The 6,403-nt window shown below is 35.3% G+C and overlaps 1 pseudogene; it reads right to left on the reverse strand.

Moving 5' to 3' along the window:
• Window positions 1-724: 724 nt before the first annotated feature.
• LOC108404325 (olfactory receptor 5V1-like) lies at window positions 725-5,964 on the reverse strand (annotated as a pseudogene).
• Window positions 5,965-6,403: the final 439 nt, after the last annotated feature.

Raw genomic sequence — 6,403 nt, forward strand, 5'->3', positions numbered from 1 at the left:
AGAATGTGTGCATGTGTTAAAATATGGTGCTTTCAGTTTTGAAAATGATAAACTAAAAAAGGCAATAATACAGTGAACTGAATTAGATTACCAAACCACAGATTGAGAAAGTAAGTCCTCTTTTTGGAGAAATACATAGATCTGAGAATGGACAGGGTTACCAAAAATGAAGAAAAGCAGAGAAATATACAGCAAGTGGAAGCAAAAACTGAAAGACAGGTTGAGTGAAATGATGTTATAAAGATTTATTGGTATAGGCAGTCAATCGCAAAAGGCTATTGCCATTTTCAAAAAAAATGAAATAAAACAAGTATCAATGGAAAGAGATTTAGATATAGATTTAAAGTGTAGATAAAAGTAAAGATAATACAGGTATACCTACAGATATGGATATCTATGAATGTGAACAAAAGCCAAAGTTGACTTAGAAGATGGGCTCACGTTATACTTCCTAATAGTGTGATTAATGTTCTCTGCTGCTTATGGAAATGTCTATTTGGGGACAATACAGTTTAAATTCCCCTTAGAGAGAGATAGACATATAACCATACAGATAGGTATGGTTACACTTACTTGTATGTTCACATGTTTATAAATTACAATATATATGTAAGTATATATTCAGTGTCAATTAAAAATTATTTTATATAAATTCTTCTCATCAATGTATTCGAAAATGAGTATGGACTTTTCTGTTTTACTCTTACACTCAGTGTAAACATGCTCAGTGACATAAGAACCTGCCGAGTGCCCCTTTCACCTCTGTGTTCCTCAAGCTGTAGATCATCGGGTTTAGCATTGGGGTGATAACCCCGTAGAGCATGGAGATGAGTCTGTCCCTGTCTGGGGAGTGGTGACTTGAAGAGGGATGAATGTAGGTGAAGATGGCTGTGCCATAGAACAAACACCACCAGGAGGCGGGAGGCACATGTGGAGAAGGTGTTTTGCTTCCCTTCCACCGACTGGATCTTTTGGATGGTGGATATGATGTAAATGTAAGAGATGAAGGTGGTTAGGAAGGCACCAATTCCTGAGACACCTCCTACCACTAAAACAAGCATTTCTACCATGTAGGTGGATGAGCAGGAGAGGGCCACCACTGGGGGGATGTCACAGTAGAACTGGTTAACCTGATTGGATTTGCAGGAAGACAGGTGGAAGGTGGACACCATATGGAGGAGGGAATGGAGAAACCCTGCTGCCCAGGTCCCAGCTGCCAGCTGGGCACAGCAAGCCTTGGTCATGATGAGGGTGTAATGGAGGGAGAAGCAGATGGCCATGTACTGGTCTTAAGCCATGACAGTGAGAAGGAAGACCTCAGCCCCCACCAGGGCCACCAGGAAATAAAGCTGCAAAGCACAGCCCAGGAAGGAAATGCTGTGATTCCTAGTCAAGAGGTTGTCCAGCATCCTGGGGACAGTAGCTGATGGGCAGAATATGTCTAAGAGGGACAGATTGGCCAGGAAGTAATACATGGGTGTGCGCAGCTTCTTCTCTGTCCTTATGGCCAAGAGAATGGCCCCCTTTCCCACCAAGGTGACCTGGTGGGTGATGGCAAAGACCACAGAGAGAGGACAGCGCACCTCGGGGAGGTCAGAGAGCCCCGTGAGGATAAAGTGAGTCATGGGGATGAGATTGTAGCCGTCTATCCCCTCTCTCCACAATGGTCTTTCTGGAGGGGAGGAAGTCAACAAGCACAGGTTAGAGAAAAAGCAAGGGAACCATTTATTAGAAATTGGAAAAATATTGTATGTGGTTGGTGATGAATATGTTATCCATATATTAATTGAAAATTCCGATTAGAACTGTTGTTAAAACATCTTCTGATTTCATGTTGTTGCTTGTTATACTCATTCTCAGATCCTTACACTAAGGAAGCCCTCTGCATCCCGAAGGAGATGTTAAAAAATGCGCCTTCTTAATAAAATTATTGTGTATTCACCAGTGTTTGGGATTCCACAATTCAGTGAGAGCTACCTTTGTGTTCTCCACACCTAGTTGGTCATTTACCTTATTTTGCTTTGTAGTATCTCACTGTGTAGAATTTTATGCACTATTTCCAGTTTAACCACATCAATGGCAGAAGATACGTATTTTTAAGGTATATAATTTCAAGGTAAAAAAATTTTGCAGTATACTTTTTATACAATATTATATTGGTTTTAGCTGCATAACAGAATGACTCAATAATTACATTAATTGTTGCTCACCATAGTAAATGTACCCGTTACCACAATTATGCCATATTATTGGTTATATTCTCTGTGTTGTACTTCCACTCTTACCTTTTTATCCTCTTCACCTTTTTTCACCCATCCTCCTCCCGCATGATTTCACTTTCATGCACAACAACAACAACAACGAAATCCCACAAACAATAATAAATAAATACCTGGTATGTATTTTAGTAACTGGTAGCAATGAGCAGACATAAAAAGAATAATTATCAAGAGTTTTTACATGGAAAAGAATGAATGGTGTGTCTCCTTTTTATACAAATGTGTTGGTGAGAATAAATATGGAAATGGTTTTATAACTTAGAATCATTATCATTGAAGTATGAATTTTAGCAGGTGTTTTCCAGAATTAGTATATTTTTTAAAAATATTTTATCCTATAAGACATAAGCAAACAAATATAATAGAAATAGACTAATAAACAGAGAGAACAGATACTGGTTACCATTGGTGATCCAGATGCAAAGATGTCTTGAATAAGAGGTATAAATTGTCATATTAAAATAATTTAATCAGAAAGATGGAGGTACAGCATAGGCAAGAGAACTAACAATATTGTAGTATAATTTCATGGTGACACAGTCACTACCCTTACCGTGTTGAACATTTGGTCATGGCTACAATTTTTGGGTCACTTGGGTGTGAAACCAACATAATATTGTATCTCTTCAATATTTCATTAAAAAACTAAAATAAGAAAGGAAAACAAAACCAGTTCAATAGTGTCTAAATGTGAGTGAAACTAGAAAGTAATATATTGGCATGATATTCAAATCCCATTACCCTTAAAACAAACATGTCGTCATATGTATAATTATTCAAGGAAGTGTGAGGGTACAAAATTATGAATGACTGAAGCTTTTGACCATAGTAACACATTTAATTATTGAATTGCATTTTTATTTATAATAAGTTTGAAGATCTAAATATCATTTCTATAATCTTTTGGTCACTATGAAAACTGTTTTTAAATATCACATGTGTATGGTAGAAAAAGAGAAAGATGATTAGAAAATATAAACATTTTAAATGGTTCAACCTCAATACATATTTCATCTACTGGAAATTATTAATGATATATTTGATGGGATTAAATGCATAGTATGAATAATACAAATTACCTGTAATGATTTATTTATACAAATGAAATGAAATTATTATCTATCATATTTTTAATGTAGTATTTCATTATATTCTTCCTTCTTTTCTTGGTCTTTTTCTTTTCCTTCCTATTCTTTCTATCTTTCCTTCTCACTTCCATTCTTTCTGCCAGCCTATCTGTCTGTTTTTTGAAAACTGAAGGAATCATTATGGATGTCAATCTTTAATTTTACTATTTCTTACATATTCCATAAAATGAATAAACTCTTTAATAGTTACCTGTGGGCAACTATTCCTTAACTTTATTTAGTTGAAATATAATTAATGTACACTTTATATTGTTTTCAGTGTACAATTTAGTGATTTGACAATGATATCCATTGCTAAATGCTGACCATGGCAAATGAAGATACTATCTGCAGATAATATACAACTATTCCACAATATTATTTATTATATTCCATATATTGTACTTTCATCCCCATGGGTAATTTATTTCATAATGGGAAGCCTGCACCTCTTTATCCCCTTCACCCATTTTGACCACCCTCCCATCCCTCTTCCCCATGTAATATTTAAATAGGAATCTCTGATGTCATTGTGGGATGATTTTGTTCTTTCCACACATAGCCACAAATCTGTACTGTACTTCAGAGGAAAATAGAAATATTTTCATGATATTAAAGTCATGAAATTTAGGGAAGAAAATGATTGCACTAACAACAATGTGTTTGGATATCATTATTCAATCAGTGGGTGTTTAGTGAGTGAATTAAAATATGTGAAACAAAAACCATCTACCCTTTCAGTTCACAAAATCAGAAACATCAAGGCTCTACAGAAGCACAATTTCAGTTTTCTACATCTTTATATATTCAGTTTAAGAAAATGTTATAGTAACTTTATAAAATTTGAAAAGGTACTATTACAAGAGAAATGAATATCTTGAGGCATTAAATATTAAATTGGCCAAAATTAGCTCTCTCATGGATACTATCCAGAAAACAGCTTTCTTAACTATATAACTTACCCCTGTGCCTGCACTTAAAAAGAATTGAACCTCATATGAAGCTCTGTTCTTTATCAAATGTTTACTTCTTGGATTCACTATATGGAGAAAAAATAAATTAGTTAATCAAGCAAAAATAATCTCTGATATATCTTGAATTTTTTAAGATAATTAAAATGTTATAATTTATTTAATATGCTAATATCAAGGAAAATTATATTTAAAATTATGAACAGGAAGGTGTTTCTTATTAAGGCTGTATTGATAAAGAAGAAATGCATATCATTCCTCTTTAACCCAGTGGATTGATAAGCAATCATTTCAAGCAGTCAAAAATGCCCTAAATTTAATTGCTCTTCCTGCTTATTGAATCCTTACTGCCTGTTAGGTCTCATGGACAGATATTTTAGGGGACACACATTCAGGACTTTGGGTCAGAGAAATCCGTTTGATGCAACAGAACTTCACAGCCAGAGGATCTGGATACACACTTGTGTGTGGATGCACAATTTCTAGGATTGAAATTAATTATAAGCATTTGTTTACACACACACTCTGTAATAGTAGAAATTGCACACCCTTCATCTTACCATTTCAGTATTCAACTTAACTAATTTATCCAAGGTATACATGTTCATACCATACTAACATCTTGACCAATATCAAATTATTGATTTTGGCTTAAAAAGTGCAGAATTTACTTCACACTTTCATTGTCTTTTCAGAGAGTTCATTCCCAGTAAAAACATTCAACAGAGAGAAAGTAAAATAATCTGCCCAAAGAAAAATAAGAACGAAAATTAAAATAAACCTCACATATACAGTGTGAATATTGCAACTTATTTTATAGTTTATTATACCCAATTTTCTCTTAGGAAAAAAATATTTCCCAAGAGAGAATACTATTGACTTCTTCATAAGTATAAATTTCTACTACCCTAATAATTGGCACTTATAATAATAATAGGCACATACTTATTTTACCTTATACTTATTCAACTTAATGTAAGTGAAAGAAATCTACATTATAGAAGAGTAAAAGTTTTGTTTGTTATAACTTTCTAGATGTAACTCTGGGGGAGGGAGAATATTTTTCCAGCCTGGGACAAAATACCTTTGAAACTAAAATAAATCAAAAGGAGAAATAAAGTGGGAGAAACCTGTTTATTACTTCCAAGTAGTCATCCACTTCTACTTGCCAGAGGCTCTCCTGACCAGCCTGCAAAGAGGGGCCCTGCCCACCCTCTTTGGTCCAGATATTCCCTCACTCCCCATTGTCATTACCTATTGATATGAAGATGGTCTACTTCTCTCCACCCCTTGGAAACACCTATTTATTTGGACATGTACTGCAGCCAGGCAAGAGATTCTGGAAATACTGCCATTTTACCCAAAATGGGCATCTATGTTAACCATTTCTCCATTTTTTAATTTCTTTACTCATAAATTAGAGGATTTGTAATCTTTTTTTAGGTCTTTACCTGGTTTCCATTGTACTTTATTAAACAGATTTTAACTTCAATTGCTTTATCTGTTACCTTCACCTTTTACAGCTTCAGACAATAGAAACGGATATGCTATTATAATCCGGAACTGCCTCTGCATTTCCCCCACCATCAATCCTCATTTCTTCTCCTCTGTTGGAAGTTGCTTGACTAATGTATTCATTGGAAACCATAACTTTGAATCAAAATACACCCATAAAAAAAGTGACTTAAGCAAAATTAGACATTTTCTTTCACAGTAAAGAAATGGGTGAGATTCCACCATCAAACATGAAGGTGACCTGAGCTCCCATAGGTTTCTCCTCAGCATTCTAAGCACGTGGCTCTAATTCTCAGGAGTCAAAGCAAGCCTGGCAGCTGCATCCATCCCTGCACCCATCCACTGTAGCTCCAAACATTTGCCATCAGTGGACGGCAGCCCCAGTCAGGGCATCAGGGTCCTGGCACCTGCAAGGAGGGAAGGGAATGTGAGCTGCACTGAGACCCTAGGACGAATGGTTTGTGGAAGTAGATCTAAAAGTTTCCACTTGATCTATATTTGAAAGTGTTTT

The sequence above is a fragment of the Manis javanica genome, chromosome 14 (assembly GCF_040802235.1).
Source record: "Manis javanica isolate MJ-LG chromosome 14, MJ_LKY, whole genome shotgun sequence".
In the NCBI taxonomy this organism is placed as follows: Eukaryota; Metazoa; Chordata; class Mammalia; order Pholidota; family Manidae; genus Manis; species Manis javanica.